This window comes from Mauremys reevesii, linkage group 12 (genome assembly GCF_016161935.1).
Source record: "Mauremys reevesii isolate NIE-2019 linkage group 12, ASM1616193v1, whole genome shotgun sequence".
Taxonomy (NCBI): Eukaryota; Metazoa; Chordata; order Testudines; family Geoemydidae; genus Mauremys; species Mauremys reevesii.
The window spans coordinates 43,570,215-43,592,563 of record NC_052634.1 but is presented as its reverse complement, the minus strand read 5'-3'; the positions used below and the strand labels follow the sequence as shown (position 1 = coordinate 43,592,563).

The 22,349-nt window shown below is 52.3% G+C and overlaps 6 non-coding genes across 6 annotated transcripts; 4 read left to right on the top strand and 2 right to left on the bottom strand.

The window, feature by feature from the left end:
- The first annotated feature begins 2,700 nt into the window (after positions 1–2,700).
- TRNAI-AAU lies at positions 2,701–2,774 on the top strand. Its single transcript has one exon. It is a non-coding gene; the product is annotated as a tRNA-Ile (tRNA).
- A 3,803-nt stretch (positions 2,775–6,577) lies between these two features.
- Positions 6,578–6,651, top strand: TRNAI-AAU. Its single transcript has one exon. It is a non-coding gene; the product is annotated as a tRNA-Ile (tRNA).
- A 2,553-nt stretch (positions 6,652–9,204) lies between these two features.
- TRNAA-CGC lies at positions 9,205–9,277 on the bottom strand. Its single transcript has one exon. It is a non-coding gene; the product is annotated as a tRNA-Ala (tRNA).
- A 112-nt stretch (positions 9,278–9,389) lies between these two features.
- Positions 9,390–9,463, top strand: TRNAI-AAU. Its single transcript has one exon. It is a non-coding gene; the product is annotated as a tRNA-Ile (tRNA).
- Positions 9,464–19,849: 10,386 nt separating this feature from the next.
- On the top strand, positions 19,850–19,921 carry TRNAQ-UUG. The gene has a single exon. It is a non-coding gene; the product is annotated as a tRNA-Gln (tRNA).
- A 2,345-nt stretch (positions 19,922–22,266) lies between these two features.
- Positions 22,267–22,349, bottom strand: TRNAS-AGA. Its single transcript has one exon. It is a non-coding gene; the product is annotated as a tRNA-Ser (tRNA).

Genomic DNA, 22,349 nt, shown 5'->3' with positions numbered 1-22,349 from the left:
CTGCACACTTCTTGCAACAGCTGATGAACGGCCAGGTGCTTTTCGCATCCAAGCCCACACCAGGGAAAGACCTTGAGAAGCTTCCCGTGGCTTGCCTGGTTCAGCTGGTCAGAGTGTGGCACTCGTGGAGGCAAGATGGTGCAGAGGAGCCCCTGGGTGGCTGTGGGCCTGGGGAGGATGGCTTTTGATTTTTCGGCCTGACCGCTACGGGCAGCCAGGCCAAAAGTCAGATGGCCGGCTCTCCCGTCCACCACGCTCATCAGGAGCCCTTAGCTGACCGGCTCGGAGAACGCGGGCAGCGTCCCCCACTACCTCTCGCATGCAAAGCGAGCGCTCTGCCGCTTGAGCTAATTCCCCGCAGCTGGCCTGACTCTCAGGCACCGGGCAAAAAAAGGCAAGGGCTCTGTGGCCTTAAGCTGGACACAGCCTGAAATGGGGGGGGGGCTTGCTACCCAGAGCTGGGGAAGGGGGTCCGAGTCCCAGCCACGCTCCTCGGCACAAACACCAACGCTCCCTCCCTGGAGTGTGTCTGGGCTGAGAGTTAGCCCCTGAAACAAGCACCAAGCTTCAGAAGACAACACAGGGATAGATCACTTGACGATTGCCTGCTCTGGCCATTGACTCTGAAGCGCCTGGCATTGGTTACTGTCAGAAGACGTGATAGTGGCCTAGATGGACCATCGGTCTCACCCAGGAGGGCCGTTCTTATCTTCACCACTTTCCTCTAACCCAAGCAAAGCCAGAAGCAGGCCCAGCTCAGCAACTCTAGCAGACTCCTGGCCTCTGGCCCAGCATACAGCAAAACGACCCTGCCTCCGCCAGGATAGACAGCCACCGACTCCCTCTTCCAGACCAACGCAGCCCTTCCCCGCTTTGGCTGTCTCCAAGCTGTCTGCATGCTCTGCTCTGCTCCACGGCTGCCATGCTGCCTGAGATCAGGAGGCTGCGAGGTCTCACGGTCTCAGCTGAGCTGGTATCGCATGCCACCCCGCCCGTCTCCTCATTCTCTTCATGGACCCCTGGGATGTGAGTAATTCTGTATTTGAGTGGCTCTCCCTCCCGGCCAATGAGCTTGGCGTAGACTAGCAGGGAGGGAGGAGGAAAGGGATTGTGCTCCAGTGAGAGCTCAGAAAGAAAGGTGCAGGTCCCCCACTAGAGCCCAGCACAGCAGAGCAAAGCAGAGCAGAGCAGGCTGGAGAATGTGTGTATGGGTCTGACTACTTCTCCCATGCTCTTCCATTTGAGCTAACTTCCCCAGCTGTCACCAGCCTCCCAGTCAGCGCAAAGGGAGAAGGGCCGGGTGTGACGTTATTGATATAAATTGGGACCATATAGAACATGGGTTGCAACCAAGGTCCTGCAGTGGTACCAAATCTTAGATAAAGGGGTCATCGAAGGTGTCTAAAACCAGATTATGGGTTGCTGGTTATAATTATGCTGTCTATATGTCTGTATCATTTGTAGTTAAAGTTATAAGTATTGGCTCTGTAATGTCTATAGTTTGTATTCTGCTCTGCCTCTGGGAAGTGTCCCAGACAAGCTGATGTTAGCCCGGCATAGCTGGATTGATGGCCCATTAAAGGGCCATCGGCTACCTAATTGACCCATGGAGAGAAGGCAGACACGCCTTGTGACTCAGCAAAGTATGCAGGACTGGCCCATGTGACTCTAGGCTCCATTTTGCTGTAAATTTCCACAGTGAAGACAAAGGGATTCTTACACCTGGAAAAGTCTATATAAGGCCAATGCCTCATCTCCATCTTGTCTTCAATCCTGCTTCTGACCTCTGGAGGGACTTTGCTAAAAACTGAAGCTCTACACCAGGGACTGAGGACCCATCCCAGCGGGGGATGTTCCAGAGACTTAAATTGAACCTGCAGTTTACTCCATCACTGCTGCAAGCCTGAACTAAGAACTTTGCCATTACTGTATGTAATTGATTCCATTTAACCAATTCTACCTCTCTTCTCTACCTTTTTCCCTTTGTAAATAAACCTTTAGATTTTAGATTCTAAAGGATTGGCAACAGCGTGATTTGTGGGTAAGATCTGATGTGTATATTGACCTGGGTCTGGGGCTTGGTCCTTTGGGATTGAGAGAACCTTTTTCTTTTATTGGGGTGTTGGTTTTCATAACCATTTATCCCCAGGACGAGTGCACTGGTGGTGATACTGGGAGACTGGAGTGTCTAAGGAAATTGCTTGTGTGACTTGTGGTAAGCCAGTGGGGTGAGACCAAAGTCCTTTTTGTCTGGCTGGTTTGGTTTGCCTTAGAGGTGGAAAAACCCCAGCCTAGGGCTGTAACTGCCCTGTTTGAGCAATTGGTCCTGATTTGGCACTCTCAGTTGGGTCCCGCCAGAATCGCTCCGTCACACCAGGGTGGAAGAGCTTTGTGCTCCAAGGGCTGGCCTTTTGGGAGGCCAAGCGGGGAGAGGATGGAGGCCACTGGAGGAGCTGAGCTGGCTGACTGTCCATGGCTTCTAAAGAAGGGCAAGAGAAGGTCCCGGGCTGCCTTGCCGCTGGAGAATGCGGGCATTGATCCTGCTGCCTCTCGCATGCGGCGAGCGCTCTACCACTTGAGCTAATTCCCCTACCTTGGCAGGTGGTGTCTCGATCCATCCATTCGATAACGGAGGCCACATCATTCCCGCGCCAGCCGGTGACTCCTTCCAAAGGGTCAGGCAAGAGAGGGCACCCGTGAGGCCGGCTAGCTCAGCTGGTTAGAGTGTGGTGCTAATAACGCCAAGGTCATGGGTTCAAGCCCCATGCTGGCCACTCGGGGTGCAGGAGGGAGAGGGTGGCTTCTGGTCTTTTGGCTGACTGCTAGGGGTGGCAGAGGCCAAAACCAGGTGGGCCGGGAGCAGGCAAGAGCCCTGCTGGGCGCGGGCGCGGGCGCTGGGCAGGAGGAGGCTCCGGACACCTCCTTGGGCTCTCCTCCCTGGGCTCCTTGCTCCACCTGCTGCCTGAAAGGAACTTGGGCCCGGGGAGGAGACTGGTGAGCCCGGCCGGCTGCCTTCCAGGCTCATAGGAGGCCAGGCTTGAGCTGCCCGGCCCGCGAAGCCAAAATCGCAGGCCTGCCGGCTCACCCCCATTTCCACACAGGGTTGACCTGATGGCCCGAATTCTTGCCGGCTGCCAGCTCCACCCAAATGGACCCGACGCCGGATCATGCTCCCCAGCCCAAGCCACAGAGGAAGGCTTAATCCTCGGCACCCCAACCTAGGGGAGAGGCTTCACACTCCGCCGGTGCAGGGTGACCTTTGGGACTTCCCTGGACACCATCCTCCCACCGCCCACAGCCAGACCCCCCAAGCCCACACTCGAGCCCACACCTCCGACAGGAAGGAGCAGGAGGACCACTCCGCCCAGGGACACCACCACTCAAAGTCAGCTTCACTTGCTTCCTCTTCTACCCCTTTCCTCCCAAGTTATGCGCGCCTCATGGGAGCCGGCCCTGGGAAGACGCAGGCACGGCACTCTGACTGGTGCAAGCCAAACGCCCACACCGAGAGTTTAGCACGGGCTCTTGAGGCACTGGAGGAACCCCATGCAGAAGCACTGACGGAGCTAAGCTTTACGGCCAAGGGCCCTACCTGTGCAGAAAGCCAACTTGCTTGTGAAAAAGACGCCTCTTTCGGCTCCCCTTCCAAACTTCCAAATGCCTCCAAATGGGAAAACACACACACTGAAATACCCAAACAGTCCTAAGGCTGGGGCCAGGTGAAAAAGAAAAGCAAGGAAAAGATTTCTAAATGGCCACCCTGCCAGAGTCGTACAGCTCCATAAGTGAAACCCGTGGGAGGGACATTACACAGAAAAGGGAATGGAAAGCTGCCCAAATTGAGATGCTGTGAAAGCTACAGCCCCATCGCTACTCCTACTCTGCACACTTCTTGCAACAGCTGATGAACGGCCAGGTGCTTTTCGCATCCAAGCCCACACCAGGAAAGACCTTGAGAAGCTTCCCGTGGCTTGCCTGGTTCAGCTGGTCAGAGTGTGGCACTCGTGGAGGCAAGATGGTGCAGAGGAGCCCCTGGGTGGCTGTGGGCCTGGGGAGGATGGCTTTTGATTTTTCGGCCTGACCGCTACGGGCAGCCAGGCCAAAAGTCAGATGGCCGGCTCTCCGTCCACCACGCTCATCAGGAGCCCTTAGCTGACCGGCTCGGAGAATGCGGGCAGCGTCCCCACTACCTCGCGCATGCAAAGCGCGCGCTCTGCCGCTTGAGCTAATTCCCCGCAGCTGGCCTGACTCTCAGGCACCGGGCAAAAAAAGGCACGGGCTCTGTGGCCTTAAGCTGGACACAGCCTGAAATGGGGGGGAGGGGGGCTTGCTACCCAGAGCTGGGGAAGGGGGTCCGAGTCCCAGCCACGCTCCTCGGCACAAACACCAACGCTCCCTCCTGGAGTGTGTCTGGGCTGAGAGTTAGCCCTGAAACAAGCACCAAGCTTCAGAAGACAACACAGGGATAGATCACTTGACGATTGCCTGCTCTGGCCATTGACTCTGAAGCGCCTGGCATTGGTTACTGTCAGAAGACGTGATAGTGGCCTAGATGGACCATCGGTCTCACCCAGGAGGGCCGTTCTTATCTTCAACACTTTCCTCTAACCCAAGCAAAGCCAGAAGCAGGCCCAGCTCAGCAACTCTAGCAGACTCCTGGCCTCTGGCCCAGCATACAGCAAAACGACCCTGCCTCCGCCAGGATAGACAGCCACCGACTCCTCTTCCAGACCAACGCAGCCCTTCCCGCTTTGGCTGTCTCCAAGCTGTCTGCATGCTCTGCTCTGCTCCACGGCTGCCATGCTGCCTGAGATCAGGAGGCTGCGAGGTCTCACGGTCTCAGCTGAGCTGGTATCGCATGCCACCCCGCCCATCTCCTCAGTCTCTTCATGGACCCCTGGGATGTGAGTAATTCTGTATTTGAGTGGCTCTCCTCCCGGCCAATGAGCTTGGCGTAGACTAGCAGGGAGGGAGGAGGAAAGGATTGTGCTCCAGTGAGAGCTCAGAAAGAAAGGTGCAGGTCCCCCACTAGAGCCCAGCACAGCAGAGCAAAGCAGAGCAGAGCAGGCTGGAGAATGTGTGTATGGGTCTGACTACTTCTCCCATGCTCTTCCATTTGAGCTAACTTCCCCAGCTGTCACCAGCCTCCCAGTCAGCGCAAATGGGAGAAGGGCAGGGTGTGACGTTATTGATATAAATTGGGACCATATAGAACATGGGTTGCAACCAAGGTCCTGCAGTGGTACCAAATCTTAGATAAATGGGGTCATCTAAGGTGTCTAAAACCAGATTATGGGTTGCTGGTTATAATTATGCTGTCTATATGTCTGTATCATTTGTAGTTAAAGTTATAAGTATTGGCTCTGTAATGTCTATAGTTTGTATTCTGCTCTGCCTCTGGGAAGTGTCCCAGACAAGCTGATGTTAGCCCGGCATAGCTGGATTGATGGCCCATTAAAGGGCCATCGGCTACACAATTGACCCATGGAGAGAAGGCAGACACGCCTTGTGACTCAGCAAAGTATGCAGGGACTGGCCCATGTGACTCTAGGCTCCATTTTGCTGTAAATTTCCACAGTGAAGACAAAGGGATTCTTACACCTGGAAAAGTCTATATAAGGCCAATGCCTCATCTCCATCTTGTCTTCAATCCTGCTTCTGACCTCTGGAGGAACTTTGCTACAAACTGAAGCTCTACACCAGGGACTGAGGACCCATCCCAGCGGGGGATGTTCCAGAGACTTAAATTGAACCTGCAGTTTACTCCATCACTGCTGCAAGCCTGAACTAAGAACTTTGCCATTACTGTATGTAATTGATTCCATTTAACCAATTCTACCTCTCTTCTCTACCTTTTTCCCTTTGTAAATAAACCTTTAGATTTTAGATTCTAAAGGATTGGCAACAGCGTGATTTGTGGGTAAGATCTGATGTGTATATTGACCTGGGTCTGGGGCTTGGTCCTTTGGGATTGAGAGAACCTTTTTCTTTTATTGGGGTGTTGGTTTTCATAACCATTTATCCCCAGGACGAGTGCACTGGTGGTGATACTGGGAGACTGGAGTGTCTAAGGAAATTGCTTGTGTGACTTGTGGTAAGCCAGTGGGGTGAGACCAAAGTCCTTTTGTCTGGCTGGTTTGGTTTGCCTTAGAGGTGGAAAAACCCCAGCCTAGGGCTGTAACTGCCCTGTTTGAGCAATTGGTCCTGATTTGGCACTCTCAGTTGGGTCCCGCCAGAATCGCTCCGTCACACCGGGGTGGAAGAGCTTTGTGCTCCGCAAGGGCTGGCCTTTTGGGAGGCCAAGCGGGGAGAGGGATGGAGGCCACTGGAGGAGCTGAGCTGGCTGACTGTCCATGGCTTCTAAAAGAAGGGCAAGAGAAGGTCCCGGGGCTGCCTTGCCGCTGGAGAATGCGGGCATTGATCCCGCTGCCTCTCGCATGCGAGCGCTCTACCACTTGAGCTAATTCCCTACCTTGGCAGGTGGTGTCTCGATCCATCCATTCGATAACGGAGGCCACATCATTCCCGCGCCAGCCGGTGACTCCTTCCAAAGGGTCAGGCAAGAGAGGGCACCCGTGGCCGGCTAGCTCAGCTGGTTAGAGCGTGGTGCTAATAACGCCAAGGTCATGGGTTCAAGCCCCATGCTGGCCACTCGGGGTGCAGGAGGAGAGGGTGGCTTCTGGTCTTTTGGCTGACTGCTAGGGGTGGCAGAGGCCAAAACCAGGTGGGCGGGAGCAGGCAAGAGCCCTGCTGGGCGGGCGCAGCGCCGGGCAGGAGGAGGCTCGGACACCTCCTTGGGCTCTCCTCCCTGGGCTCCTTGCTCCACCTGCTGCCTGAAAGGAACTTGGGCCCGGGGAGGAGACTGGTGAGCCCGGCCGGCTGCCTTCCAGGCTCATAGGAGGCCAGGCTTGAGCTGCCCGGCCCGCGAAGCCAAAATCGCAGGCCTGCCGGCTCACCCCCATTTCCACACAGGGTTGACCTGATGGCCCGAATTCTTGCCGGCTGCCAGCTCCACCCAAATGGACCCGACGCCGGATCATGCTCCCCAGCCCAAGCCACAGAGGAAGGCTTAATCCTCCGCACCCCAACCTAGGGGAGAGGCTTCACACTCCGCCGGCGCAGGGTGACCTTTGGGACTTCCCTGGACACCATCCTCCCACCGCCCACAGCCAGACCCCCCAAGCCCACACTCGAGCCCACACCTCCGACAGGAAGGAGCAGGAGGACCACTCCGCCCAGGGACACCACCACTCAAAGTCAGCTTCACTTGCTTCCTCTTCTACCCCTTTCCTCCCAAGTTATGCGCGCCTCACGGGAGCTGGCCCTGGGAAGACGCAGGCACGGCACTCTGACTGGTGCAAGCCAAACGCCCACACCGAGAGTTTAGCACGGGCTCTTGAGGCACTGGAGGAACCCCATGCAGAAGCACTGACGGAGCTAAGCTTTACGGCCAAGGGCCCTACCTGTGCAGAAAGCCAACGTGCTTGTGAAAAAGACGCCTCTTTCGGCTCCCCTTCCAAACTTCCAAATGCCTCCAAATGGGAAAACACACACACTGAAATACCCAAACAGTCCTAAGGCTGGGGCCAGGTGAAAAAGAAAAGCAAGGAAAAGATTTCTAAATGGCCACCCTGCCAGAGTCGTACAGCTCCGCAAGTGAAACCCGTGGGAGGGACATTACACAGAAAAGGGGAATGGAAAGCTGCCCAAATTGAGATGCTGTGGAAAGCTACAGCCCCATCGCTACTCTACTCTGCACACTTCTTGCAACAGCTGATGAACGGCCAGGTGCTTTTCGCATCCAAGCCCACACCAGGGAAAGACCTTGAGAAGCTTCCCGTGGCTTGCCTGGTTCAGCTGGTCAGAGTGTGGCACTCGTGGAGGCAAGATGGTGCAGAGGAGCCCCTGGGTGGCTGTGGGCCTGGGGAGGATGGCTTTTGATTTTTCGGCCTGACCGCTACGGGCAGCCAGGCCAAAAGTCAGATGGCCGGCTCTCCCGTCCACCACGCTCATCAGGAGCCCTTAGCTGACCGGCTCGGAGAATGCGGGCAGCGTCCCCCACTACCTCTCGCATGCAACGCGAGCGCTCTGCCGCAGAGCTAATTCCCGCAGCTGGCCTGTTTCTCCGCCACCGGGCAAAAACAGGCATGGGCTCTGTGGCGTTAAGCTTGACACCGCCTTAAATGGGGGGGAGGGTGGCTTGCTACCCAGAGCTGGGGAAGGGGGTCCGAGTCCCAGCCACGCTCCTCGGCACAAACACCAACGCTCCCTCCCTGGAGTGTGTCTGGGCTGAGAGTTAGCCCCTGAAACAAGCACCAAGCTTCAGAAGACAACACAGGGATAGATCACTTGACGATTGCCTGCTCTGGCCATTGACTCTGAAGCGCCTGGCATTGGTTACTGTCAGAAGACGTGATAGTGGCCTAGATGGACCATCGGTCTCACCCAGGAGGGCCGTTCTTATCTTCACCACTTTCCTCTAACCCAAGCAAAGCCAGAAGCAGGCCCAGCTCAGCAACTCTAGCAGACTCCTGGCCTCTGGCCCAGCATACAGCAAAACGACCCTGCCTCCGCCAGGATAGACAGCCACCGACTCCCTCTTCCAGACCAGCGCAGCCCTTCCCCGCTTTGGCTGTCTCCAAGCTGTCTGCATGCTCTGCTCTGCTCCACGGCTGCCATGCTGCCTGAGATCAGGAGGCTGCGAGGTCTCACGGTCTCAGCTGAGCTGGTATCGCATGCCACCCCGCCCATCTCCTCATTCTCTTCATGGACCCCTGGGATGTGAGTAATTCTGTATTTGAGTGGCTCTCCCTCCCGGCCAATGAGCTTGGCGTAGACTAGCAGGGAGGGAGGAGGAAAGGGATTGTGCTCCAGTGAGAGCTCAGAAAGAAAGGTGCAGGTCCCCCACTAGAGCCCAGCACAGCAGAGCAAAGCAGAGCAGAGCAGGCTGGAGAATGTGTGTATGGGTCTGACTACTTCTCCCATGCTCTTCCATTTGAGCTAACTTCCCCCAGCTGTCGCCAGCCTCCCAGTCAGCGCAAGGGGGAGAAGGGGCGGGGTGGAAGAGCTTTGTGCTCCGCAAGGGCTGGCCTTTTGGGAGGCCAAGCGGGGAGAGGGATGGAGGCCACTGGAGGAGCTAAGCCGGCTGACTGTCCATGGCTTCTAAAAGAAGGGCAAGAGAAGGTCCCGGGGCTGCCTTGCCGCTGGAGAATGCGGGCATTGATCCCGCTGCCTCTCGCATGCGAAGCGAGCGCTCTACCACTTGAGCTAATTCCCCTACCTTGGCAGGTGGCGTCTCGATCCATCCATTCGATAACGGAGGCCACATCATTCCCCGCGCCAGCCGGTGACTCCTTCCAAAAGGGTCAGGCAAGAGAGGGCACCCCGTAGGCCGGCTACCTCAGCTGGTTAGAGCGTGGTGCTAATAACGCCAAGGTCATGGGTTCAAGCCCCATGTTGGCTACTCGGGGTGCAGGAGGGAGAGGGTGGCTTCTGGTCTTTTGGCTGACTGCTAGGGGTGGCAGAGGCCAAAACCAGGTGGGCCGGGAGCAGGCAAGAGCCCTGCTGGGCGCGGGCGCAAGCGCTGGGCAGGAGGAGGCTCCGGACACCTCCTTGGGCTCTCCTCCCTGGGCTCCTTGCTCCACCTGCTGCCTGAAAGGAACTTGGGCCCGGGGAGGAGACTGGTGAGCCCGGCCGGCTGCCTTCCAGGCTCATAGGAGGCCAGGCTTGAGCTGCCTGGCCCGCGAAGCCAAAATCGCAGGCCTGCCGGCTCACCCCCATTTCCACACAGGGTTGACCTGATGGCCCGAATTCTTGCCGGCTGCCAGCTCCACCCAAATGGACCCGACGCCGGATCATGCTCCCCAGCCCAAGCCACAGAGGAAGGCTTAATCCTCTGCACCCCAACCTAGGGGAGAGGCTTCACACTCCGCCGGCGCAGGGTGACCTTTGGGACTTCCCTGGACACCATCCTCCCACCGCCCACAGCCAGACCCCCCAAGCCCACACTCGAGCCCACACCTCCGACAGGAAGGAGCAGGAGGACCACTCCGCCCAGGGGCACCACCACTCAAAGTCAGCTTCACTTGCTTCCTCTTCTACCCCTTTCCTCCCAAGTTATGCGCGCCTCACGGGAGCCGGCCCTGGGAAGACGCAGGCACGGCACTCTGACTGGTGCAAGCCAAACACCCCACACCGAGAGTTTAGCACGGGCTCTTGAGGCACTGGAGGAACCCCATGCAGACGCACTGACGGAGCTAAGCTTTACGGCCAAGGGCCCTACCTGTGCAGAAAGCCAACTTGCTTGTGAAAAAGACTCCTCTTTCGGCTGCCCTTCCAAACTTCCAAATGCCTCCAAATGGAAAAACACACACACTGAAACACCCAAATGCTTTTGGGGGAGGGATAGCTCAGTGGTTTGAGCCTTGGCCTGCTAAATCCACAGTTGTGAGTTCAATCCTTGAAGGGGCCATTTAAGCATCTCGGGCAAAATTCAGCCCTGTTAGTGAAGGCAGGGGGCCAGACTCAATGACCTTTCAAGGTCTCTTCCAGCTCTAGGAGTTTGGTCTACCTATCCTACATAAAAGAATCATGTTGTCATACATAGTGGCCCCATCATGTGGCCATTGCCTTTCCCTCCTCTCTGATAAAAGTTTTAGTATTTTGCACAGAAACTTTCTCTCCTCAGGAGAGACCTGGGAACCAGGGCTGCCAGCCAGCCAAACACTTTTAAGAGGAGGCGTCATATGTCAAAAAATGATCTCCCTTCCTCAGTTCAGTGAGAGCCTGAAATGTTACTTATCCCAGCAGAGCCGGAGGATTGAAAGCAGCTACATCAAGCCCCTGTGTAGCTAACAGGAATGAACACAAACACTCCCTTGTATCTGAAGTGATGTTTAGTTTTACCCTTGGTAAACTACAAGACTAAAGGGAAAGAAGGTGGTGCCAGATATAAGGTGTGAAACACAAAACAATCGTCATAGTTATGTCCATAGTGACTGCAAAATCTTTCTATATACTTCTTATTATCATCAGTGTATTATTTTCTCTGGCATCTAGACATTGACTAGACCTTGACCAAGAAATTTGGATCTTTATAAAATAATCAACTACCCCTCGTTAAGGTAATGGACTTGAGACCCACTTGGGTGTCTCCACGCAGGTTCAAGTACTAACAACAGTGGCTGCCTTACAGCCATAACTTTTAATCAGGGCAATACATTGATACAAATTCCTGTTAAATAATTTCTCAGCCAGAGTCCCTCACCCACATTCCTTAGGGCATTGGGCCACCATGTGGACGTTTCATTTCCCTCCTCAATTTCACACAGAGACACAATTTCCTTTGCACAGATCCATGAACAGCAAAACCTCCCTGTGTCTCTTGTCTGAGCCAGGGCATTCGATTCCAGTAAACCCTTCTCTCCTGCAATGGCGATGGTCAGACAGAGGGGACGTGGCCACCTTCACCTCTGACAGTGAGATATTGGCTCAACTCTTTCTTTCTGCTGCTGTTGTTAGTCCATGAAACATCAGGGATGGAATGCAAGGCTGAGTTCATGCACCAACCCCCTGAAACATTTCAGTGCCCCAGAGAAAACCTGCCCCTGGCTATTTGAATGATATGGTGGAAATTCGAATAGGAAAGGGACTGTCTGAATTGTCAGTGTGGGGAATGAACAACAGTCTACAGAAATGTCTTTAACACAAACACACTCTCATCCTGCTCCAGCTGGAAGGGAAATGGGCAGGAACTCTTGCTGTTCAGCCATGGACACACTTACACTAATGCAGAGCCGTGAGTGTGCTGGGGAAGCTGGTCTGAGCAATTTGAAGTGACGTCTGTGAGAACAGAAGCATTGTGTAATGCCAGAACACTGTATCAAGTAGTTGTGGCTAAAAATCCATTAGGTTGGTCTTCCTCCTGCAGGTTTGAATCCTGCCAACGACAGATGCTTTAGTGTGTTATCTTAGTGCCTGAGCATTCATGGAGCTAGATCTGGCTTAAAATACTGCTGAAGCACTGTGGAGAAGACAGTTGCTACAATGAAGGGAGGGGTTTTCCATCCCTGTAATAGCTCTGTTGACACAACAATCTTTCCTTTCATTTAGCACTATCTAACCACGGCTTAGGTCAGCTTAATTATACTGGATCCGGGGGTTTTCACACCCTGAAAGAGGTACTTGTTAGAGGGTTTATCCCATCACCCTCCCATTCCCTGGTCAGCAATGCACGAAGCTCAAAGGTGCAAACAATTCAATGTTTATTGGGGTCAACTTCCAGCAAGCAATGATTCCAATTTCCTTCCTCAGTGTCCCCCTTCCCAGCTCTGACACCACAAAGACTTGCATGTGTCCCTGTTCCTATTCCCCGCTTTAGCAAAACAGAATTCCAATTCCCCTACCCCCATTCGCATTCCCCCCCTTACTTCCTGACTGACTGCAGACTATATAGTAAAACTGGAGTTCTGCTTAGCTATACCCTAACCAATCATTTTACTGAAATGTAACTAACCAATCCTAACATAGTGTAACATGATTATCTAACCAATTATACCCCACCACCTTAATTGGTTTACACCCAACAATTTAATTATACAGCAGACAGAAACAGTCACAGCACCAGACAGAGATTATACAGACAAGCAATAGGAAAGAGGGGACTACAGTGACAGAACAACAAAGAAATGGGGATTTCACACCCCAGCTGTTGGTAAGTGAGTTGTTCCCAGACAGGATGCTATCATGGTAGAGGTTGTGGGTGCTGGTTGCTTAACTGCCTGGCCCCCAGGGCAGGATTTTGAGGTTCACCGTTACTGTCTCAGAATGCCAGCACCCATCTTTTGTTCACTTAAAATGTGAGCAGGGAGATTACAATACCACAGAACTCATGGAGCTCCAGGAAATGTGTAACTTCAGATCTGGGTGAGTGTGTCTAAAATTCAGCTGTGCTGTAGAAGGTCTCTAGGAGTTGAAAGACATGTGCCATCTCAACCTCCCTAAAGAGTTCATCAACTATTAATGAAAACTAGGGTTGATAAGTCACATACTTTGTAGTAGCAGGATGGTGGACTGGTCTAAAGTGCTAGTTATAAGACTCTTTTGCCCAATCCCTTGGGTGTTCTGGTCTCTGCATAGAGACGTGGTTTCACATCCCACTCCTGACATTACCATTAATTCTATCCGGAGAAAATGGCCTCACTTCAATCTCCTGTGGAACAATAGAACCCCATTTGCTTAGCTTTGCTATTCCAGTAGTTGTGAGAGAAGCTCCAAACCAGGGGGAAACAGGACCTGTTCTCTCGACCCATCAATTTTTTGTCTTCCTTCATTCCAAGCCCTTTTCTCAGATACGTCCGTATTTCCCACACTTTCATGAAACTTTAGGGTCATCATTTAATTGCCACACAACTGTACTTATGAAGTGAAGTGAAACACAACATTTTTTGGATATTCTTGCAGAAGAGTTTTGCTTTCTGACCTGGAATTGAACGGGGCTACCCGAGGGGGACAATGCTGCTCCCTTTTCTTGGCTCATCCAAAAAACATAAGTTTGTGGTGCCCTTTGTTTCCCTGTTCTTCAAACACCTGTCAGGGGTGGCCTAGGGAGACGTGGTCCTGACTCTCGGGGTCCCTCCCTGCCCTACCTTTCTATAGGATTCCGTTGTGTGGGTTTGTGCTGTGTCGTTGTCCCGCACTGAGCTGTTTTGCACAGTGTCACTTTGCACTCTGACACATTGTTTCGTGTTGTATGGTTTTTGCACTGCCTTGTGTTGAGTCGGTTTGAGCTGAGCTCTTTTGCAGTGCGTCATTTTGCCCCATGGGGCGTTCATTTGCATGGTGCTGAATTGTCGGGCTTTGCACTCCTACGTGTTGTCACTTTGTGCTGTGGAATGTCAGTTCCCGTTGAATTGTTAGATGTTAGATTGGGGTGTTTCCACTTTTGTTGTTGTTTATATTATATTGCGATGGCATCGAATTACAGAGCTGTACGGCTGCAAAGGCCCTGGAGAGGTCATGAAATCCAGCCCTGTCTGCTGAGGCAGGGCCAAGCAGAGACGATACGTCAGGGCCATGTGGGGTCAAGTGCCCACAGCAGCCGGCCCAGGCAGGGAGCAGGAGGGAACCAGAGCCAGAGCAGGTTGTCTATGGGACCAAGTATATGGAGAGTATCCTTGACAGAGGTTTGTTCAACCTGTTCTTAAAAACCTCCAAGGACAGAGACTCCACAGACTCCCTTGGGAGCCTATTCCAGAGCTTAACTACACTCAGAGTTAGAAAGCTGTTCCCAACATCTAACGAGAAACTCCCTGGCTGCAGATTAAGCCCATTACTTCTTGTCCTACCGTCAGTGGACATGGAGAACAATTGATCATTGTCCTATTTATAATGACCAAACTTTTCTCTCTGCAATCATCTGTTAAATGGTTATTATCCCCTCTTCTTTCTGGGGTAGAATGGAAGAGGAGAAAATTCTATTTGTTCTTACTTCATGTTTTACTGAAGCTCAGAGAGGAAGGAACCTGACCTGCCTAAGATTGTAGAGAGGACAGAGAGTTTATTTCATTTTGGGCTGTGACTATAAGCAGAAGAGTGACACCTAAGGGCTGTTGCTGTTGCCCAATATGGGGCTTAAACTCATGATGGCCGGATTAAGAGTCTCATGCTCTACCAACTGGGTTAGCTGGATTTGAAGTCAGTCAAGTGCCCAGTCGCAGTGTAGAAGAAGCCCTGAGGGCATTTATTTGTGGAGCTGAGGTTCCCTGTCTGACATTTGCCTTCTTTCCTGGTTTGTTATGTCTCTAGTGAGAAAACCAGAGCTGTCACAAGGCTGGTTAGATACAGCCCCAGTGTTGACTGTAATTATTTCTATTTCGAACGGAATTAATTTTGATAAACTTTAAAATAATTTTTTTCAAGAGGAATATTGCTTGAGTCAAGATTTGCAACCTTCTACTGAGTTGGAGGGTAACAGCCACAGAGTTCCCCAGTTCGCTTGGTTGCTAACCAAAGACACATCGGGCAAGAGAGGTCAGAATTTAAAGTGGTGATGGATGCAGGATGATTGATTTTTGCAACCAGTTATTTTTATGGGTGCTGAGGCCCCTTTTCCTTTTGAGGAGGCAGCAGTTAGAGCCCAGCTGCTTAACCCTCAGGCCTGGCCATGGAAACGTCCCCGTAACTGGCCTTATGTTTCTTTCATGTTTGATACCTTTGGGGTTCACACGTCCGCACGACATGCGGTTTACAACAGCAGATACTTTGAGAAAACTGCCAGGCTCAGTGGGCTATTCCAAACTCTGCCTCACTTCGTCTAGAGTGGGTCATGTGATGAAGTCTCCATGGCAACTAATGGCCAGACCCTTCCCCTCTGCAGGGGGATGCTAAAGGTGGGGGAGAACAAAGAGATCAGGTGACCTCCTGGCCTGGGAAGGAGACAAAGCCCAGAGAGGAGGGGCTGGAGGGGGGTTGGCAGTTTTGGAAGCTGGCTGGGAAATGGAGGGGAGCCCCCATGGGGCTCAGGCCTCCCAACAGGGCTGTGGCCTCCCTGGGGCCCCAGATGGACCTAACTAAAGGGAGTCCTGTTGTCTGTACCGGCAAGACCTGTTTTGGACTGTGTTCCTGTCATCTAAATAAACCTCTGTGTTACTGGCTGGCTGAGAGTCACGTCTGACTGCAAAGTGGGGGGGGGCAGGACCCTCTGGCTTCCTCAGGACCCCGCCTGGGCGGACTCGCTGGGGGAAGCGCACGGAGGGGCAGAGGATGCTGAATGCTCCTAGGAGAGAACTAGGAAGTGAAGCCGTGTGAGCTTCTTGCCCTGGAGACAGTCTGCTCCAAGGGAGAGGAGGCTCCCCAGAGTCCTGCCTGGCTTTGTGGGGAGCAGTTCCAGAGCATCGCCCGGGGACTCTGTGACACCCCTCACTCCCGATCCGTAGCTCCTGCTATCCCAGTCCTGACCTCCAGACTCACAACTCTGCTGGTGCCCCTCACTCCCGACCCGCAGCCCCCTGTGCTCCCTCCAGCTCTGACGGTGCCCCTCACTCCCAACCCGCAGCCCCTGCCATCCCAGTCCTGACCTGCAGACTCACAGTTCTGCTGGTGCCCCTCACTCCTGACCCGCAGCCCCTGCTATCCCAGTCCTGACCTCCAGACTCACAGCTCTGCTGGTGCCTCTCACTCCTGACCCACAGCCACCTGTGCTCCCTCCAGTTCTGACAGTGCCCCTCACTCCTGATCCTCAGCCCCCTGGGCTCTCTCCAGCTCTGCTGGTGTTCCTCATTCCCGACCCACAGCCCCTGCCATCCCAGTCCTGACCTCCAGACTCACAGCTCTGCTGGTGCCCCTCACTCCTGACCCGCAGCCCCCTGCGCTCCCTCCAGCTCTGATGGTGCCCCTCACTCCCGACCCGCAGCCCTCTGAGCTCCCCCCAGCTTTAGCGGTTCCCCTCACTCCCGACCCGCAGCCCCCTGGGCTTCCTCCAGCTACACCAGTGCCCCTCACTCCCGACCCGCAGCCCCTGCCATCCCATTCCTGACCTCCTGTGACATTATGAGTGTAATATAATATTTCATTGAAAGGTGACAGGGCCAGAAAGAGTTAATCAACTCACCTCACCCACTGACCTGACCCATGGGTGAACCTTAAGGACTGGTTAGGAAGATCTGTAAATGAACAGAGCTTTGAAATGCAAGTCGGCATTGTTAGAGGTAGAAGGGGAGATGTTTGCTCAGGTCTTGTGATGTAAGCAAACAAGTCTTGTCTATTGCTGTAGTTTTAATTCAAAGATCAAAAAAGGAATATTAACATTTATAATGAAACTTGAGTGAAATAGTATTATTGTCTCTGTGTCTCTTTGAAGGTTGTGCTAACCTGGATCTGAACTGTTTAATGGATAAATTATCCTGTGCTAATTGCCAGGATGTTTGGGAGAAGGAGTTAAGCCTGTTGTTTTCTCAGGCTGAAAGGCTGCTGGAAATGTATAAGAAGCCTGGGACATGATCCTGCTTCATCTCAGATCTGCTTTGGGTTTCAAGAGGAAACCTTTAATCATAAGGATTGAGATCCCCAGTCACTGACTGGAATCACCCTGAATATGGACATTGGACTATAACCTCTCGACTATTTCTGAAAGGACTTTTGGCAACTACAAGCTCACCTCTGCTGTGCATCTGAACCTGGAGAATTGAATTCAAGTCTGTCTGTATATTGATCTTTTAACCAACACTCTCTCTCTCTCACTTTTCTTTTTTAATAATTTTTAGCTTAGTTAATAAGAATTGGCTGTAGCGTGTATTTGGGGTAAGATCTAAGTTATAATTGAACCTGGGTGTGTGGCTGATCCTTTGGGATTGGAAGAACCTTTTCTTTGATATGATGAGATCAGATTTTTAGGAATCATCATCATATCTGACGAGTGTCTGGACGTAGGCCTGAGGCTGGGCACTTTAAGGGAACTGCGTTGTTTGGACTTCTGAGTAACCAGTGAGGTGCTACAGAAGCTGTTTTGTGCTGGTTGGTAAATCTAAGTATTGGAATAACCACCAGCGTTTGGGGTGTGTCTGCCCGTTTTGTTTGCAGTTCACCCTGATTGAGTGACCTCAGCTGGCTCCCACGGGCAGCACCGTCACACTGCTCCTTTCTAGTCACACTTTCTACACATCTAACATTAGTATATAATGTAATACAGATCTGTCCCAACACCTGCGGGAGGGCCTCTGGTAAGGCGGATTCAGCGGCATGCCTGCTGGAGGTCTGCCGGTCCTGTGCCTTCAGCGTAACCACCACCGAATTGCTGCTGCAGCCGCGGGACTGGCAGAGCTCCTGCAGGCATTCTGCCTAATCCGCATTACCAGGGGACCTCCTGCAGGCAGGCTGCCAAAGGCAGCCTGCCACCCTCACAGCGATCGGCAGGCCGCCCCCTGCAGCTTGCTGCGCTGGTGCCTGGAGCTGCCCCTGTCCCTGACTCAGGGCAGAGGATATTGGAAGCTGAACATCCAGAGCTTGCAAGATAAAGGAGCAGGGGGGTGAGGCCTGGTGGTGTTGGCAGAACGGGAAAGCATCAGAGGGTTCTATGGCAACCAGGGGGATTGGTGGGAGTTGGTGAGGGAGGAGTTGGCGGCTTTGTTCCAGCAGTCGGGCAAACACCACAACATTAAAGAAACCAACAGTGCCAAGTCCTGCAGCGTCGCCCGTGGGATTTCCACAAGAGCATCCAGGCAGGGGAGCCAGTCAGCTTGTGACTGTACGACCGGATCAAGCGACAGCTGCCCGAGTTCCAGGAGAGGAGGCTGCAGCTGGCCGATATGAGCGGGAGCACCGAGTGAAGGGAGGGGCGGCCTCCCCTGACATTTTTGCAGCCTGCAGGGAATGGAGATCAAGCAGGGGGATGGGGGGGACTCAGGGCAGGACTCGCGGATCCGATAGTGCAGGAATCAATCCTGAACCACTTAAAGGAGGGGAAAGTGATCAGGAACAGTCAGCATGGATTCACCAAGGGCAAGTCATGCCTGACTAACCTAATTGCCTTCTATGATGAGATAACCGGCTCTGTGGATGAGGGGAAAGCAGTGGATGTGCTATTTCTGGATTTTAGCAAAGCTTTTGATACAGTCTCCCACAGTATTCTTGCCAGCAAGTTAAAGAAGTCTGGGCTGGATGAATGGACGGTAAGGTGGATAGAAAACTGGCTAGATGGTCGGGCTCAACGGGTAGTGATCAATGGTTCCATGTCTAGTTGGCAGCCGGTATCAAGTGGAGTGCCCCAAGGGTCGATTCTGGGGCCGGTTTTGTTCAATATCTTCATTAACGATCTGGAGGATGGTGTGGACTGCACCCTGAGCAAGTTTGCAGATGACACTAAACTGGGAGGAGTGGTTGATACGCTGGAGGGTAGGGATAAGATACAGAGGAACCTAGACAAATTAGAGGATTGGGCCAAAAGAAATCTGATGAGGTTCACCAAGGACAAGTGCAGAGTCCTGCACTTAGGACGGAAGAATCCCATGCACTGCTACAGACTAGGGACCGAATGGCTGGGTAGCAGTTCTGCAGAAAAGGACCTAGGGGTTACGGTGGACGAAAAGCTGAATATGAGTCAACAGTGTGCCCTTGTTGCCAAGAAGGCTAATGGCATTTTGGGTTGTATAAGTAGGGGCATTTCCAGCAGATCAAGGGATGTGATCATTCCCCTCTACTCAGCACTGGTGAGGCCTCATTTGGAGTACTGTGTCCAGTTTTGGGCCCCACACTACAAGAAGGATGTGGATAAATTGGAGAGAGTCCAGCAGAGGGCAACAAAAATGATTAGGGGGCTGGAGCACATGACTTATGAGGAGAGGCTGAGGGAACTGGGATTGTTTAGTCTGCAGAAGAGAAGAATGAGGGGGGATTTGATAGCTGCTTTCAACTACCTGAAAGGGGGTTCCAAAGAGGATGGATCTAGACTGTTCTCAGTGGTAGAAGATGACAGAACAAGGAGTAATGGTCTCAAGTTGCAGAGGGGGAGGTTTAGGTTGGATATTAGGAAAAACTTTTTCACTAGTAGGGTGGTGAAGAACTGGAATGGATTATCTAGGGAGGTAGTGGAATCTCCTTCCTTAGAGGTTTTTAAGGTCAGGCTTGACAAAGCCCTGGCTGGGATGATTTAGTTGGGTTTGGTCCTGCTTTGAGCAGGGGGTTGGACTAGATACCTCCTGAGGTCCCTTCCAACCCTGAGATTCTATGATTCTATGACCACAGTTGCTGGAGGAGGAGAGAGAGTCCTGTGAGAGGAAGCTGCTGGTGGGAAGTAATAAGTGCAGAGTGCAAACCCGCCAAGAGTCACAGGGATTTAGAAAATAAAGCAGCAGCAGGTCCCATGGTGTAATGGGCAGCACTCAGGACTTTGAATCCTGGAATCTGAGTTCAAATCTCAGTAGGACCTTCTGGAGATATGTTGATTTGCTGCAAACCCTTAGAATCCCCCACGTTCAGGCACCCCTGGGGTCCTGCACTTCACACAGCTCTCCCTGATTTCAGCTGTTAGTGAGGAAGCCTCACTGCTAGTGCAGACTGGACAGTTTCTTGCATGGGAGACACTGTCCCAAAGCAGGACTAATGCTTAGAGCTGCTTCTCAGAGATTTCAGATCTGTTGGTCTGCAGCAAGACTCTACGTTGAGTCTTAACCAGCTCTGTTATTACACAGAGAAGAACAAAAGGGTCAAATGGGGCCTGGAACCCTTAAGAAGGATCCACCCCACCGAGTACAACACTTGTCGCTACCTGCTCTTAACCCCACTGAGAATGTTTTGGGGTCACTCCTTGGCTTTATCAACCTAGGGAACTGGGAAACTAGGAATTAACAGATGCTCCAGATTAGTGTGCGGTACTTATAGGGCACTGCTGAGAGGAGCTATGCTGAGGGTGTGAGTTCAAGCCTCACCTAGAGCACTGGTTTTCATTAACCAAATGGCATCACCCCCTCATTTGGCCCTGTGGAATGTAGAATTCCAGCCCAGGAACACTGAGGCAGGGGAAGAGTCAGAAATGCCCCTTTCACTTATTACCTCCTCTCCAGAGCACAGGTCAGAATCTACCATCCTTTCTCCCCCACCAGCCCCTGTGCCAGCATCCCTCAAGCAGAGCCTGGAGTCCTGCCCCTGGCGTCTGTACTATTGACACAGACTAAGTGACAGGGACAAAACACTCAAATCCCGCATGGTGCGAGGAGCCAGGTTTGCTCTTCAAATTCTGTCATTGGTACATTTCCAGGCCTGGGAATGTCCCACAACAGCATTTAATGGGAAGCTGCCTGCAGAACAGTGACACTGCACAGAGCTCCTGTGGAGGAGGGGTGGGAACTAGTAACATTTTGAGGATCGTTTGGGAAATGAGCCTTTGCTGACAAGGTTTGTCTCTGTTCATATTTCACCTTCAGGTGTTATGTTGAGGGATCTTTAGTGTATTTTTGTGAGGTTAATAACTATCTCCTCAACTTTATTTACTCAACTTAAATATTGGTGTCACTTGATTTTTGCATCTCCCTGTGACAATACAACTGACACGTGTGGCTTTCTACAGGGGGTCATGATGTTATAGTTGGGGAATTCAGTCTCTGTACTTCTGGGGAGGGAGGTTGCTTTTTTACAGCTGCCTCAGGGCCAGGCACACTGGGCTGTTAGCTGCACTCACTGTCCTTGCCAGGGGCCCCTGCTGAACCCTGGGAGGCTGCACTGCCGTGCTGGGGTGACGCTGCTGGTGGAGAAGCTGCTGTGGAGCAATGTAGAGCAGGTGCAGGAAGGATGAGGTCACTATTCACATTCTGAACTGCACAATTTTCCAAATTTGGAAAAAGATTAATAGATTCATAGACTTAAGGTCAGAAGGGACCATTATGATCATCTAGTCTGACCTCCTGCACAATGCAGGCCACAGAATCTCACTCACCCACTCCTGTAACAAACCCCTAACCTATGTCTGAGTTATTGAGGTCCTCAAATTGTGGCTTAAAGACCTCAAGGTGCAGGGAATCCTCCAGCAAGTGATCTGTGCCCCATGCTGCAGAGGAACACAAATGTCCGAGAACAATTCTAGGGGAAGGTGAATGCAGAGCAATGACACTGGAGATGCCCAGACCTCCAATGGGGGCAGCGTTGACATTAATAATGGGAAGATCATTTGTGAAATTAGTCGTCACTGACAAGATTTGTCTCTGTTCCTATTTCATGCTGTGGTGTTAGTTAGAGGAATCAGTACAGATTTTTACTATATTGATTAAACACTTAATTTTATTTAACCAAGCCAAAAACTTAATGTCACTTATTTTTTCTCTGTCCTAGCAAGAATGAATTGAATTTTGTTACTTTCTGGAAAGTGCAGCGAGATTAAATGTGGGGAATTCAGTCTCTGTGTTTGTGAGCTGATGTTTTCCTCTCACAGGTCAGTGCCTGCATTGAAATACCCAGAGGGATCTAAGGGCAGGTGTACGCTGGGCACTGAACTGGCAGAGCGACGTCTCTCAGGGTGTGAAAAACCCCCACCCCCAAACCCATAGAGTTAAGGTGACCTAAAGCCTGGTTAGATAGTGCTAAAGAAAAGGAAGAATTGTTTTGTCAATGCAGCTATTACAGGGATGGGAAAATCCCTCCAGTCACTGTCTACTCCAAAGTGCTATAGCAGTGCCACAGCAGCGTTTTAAGTGTAGACAGAGTGAAAGTAGATCTGGCTCCAGTTTGCACTGTGGATGCTCAGATACTAAGACTACAATAATAACAACAATACAGTGCTTGTGTAGTTGGCAGGATTTGAACCTGCATGGGGAAGACCCCAATGGATTTCTAGTCCATCACCTTAACCACTCGGCCACAACTAC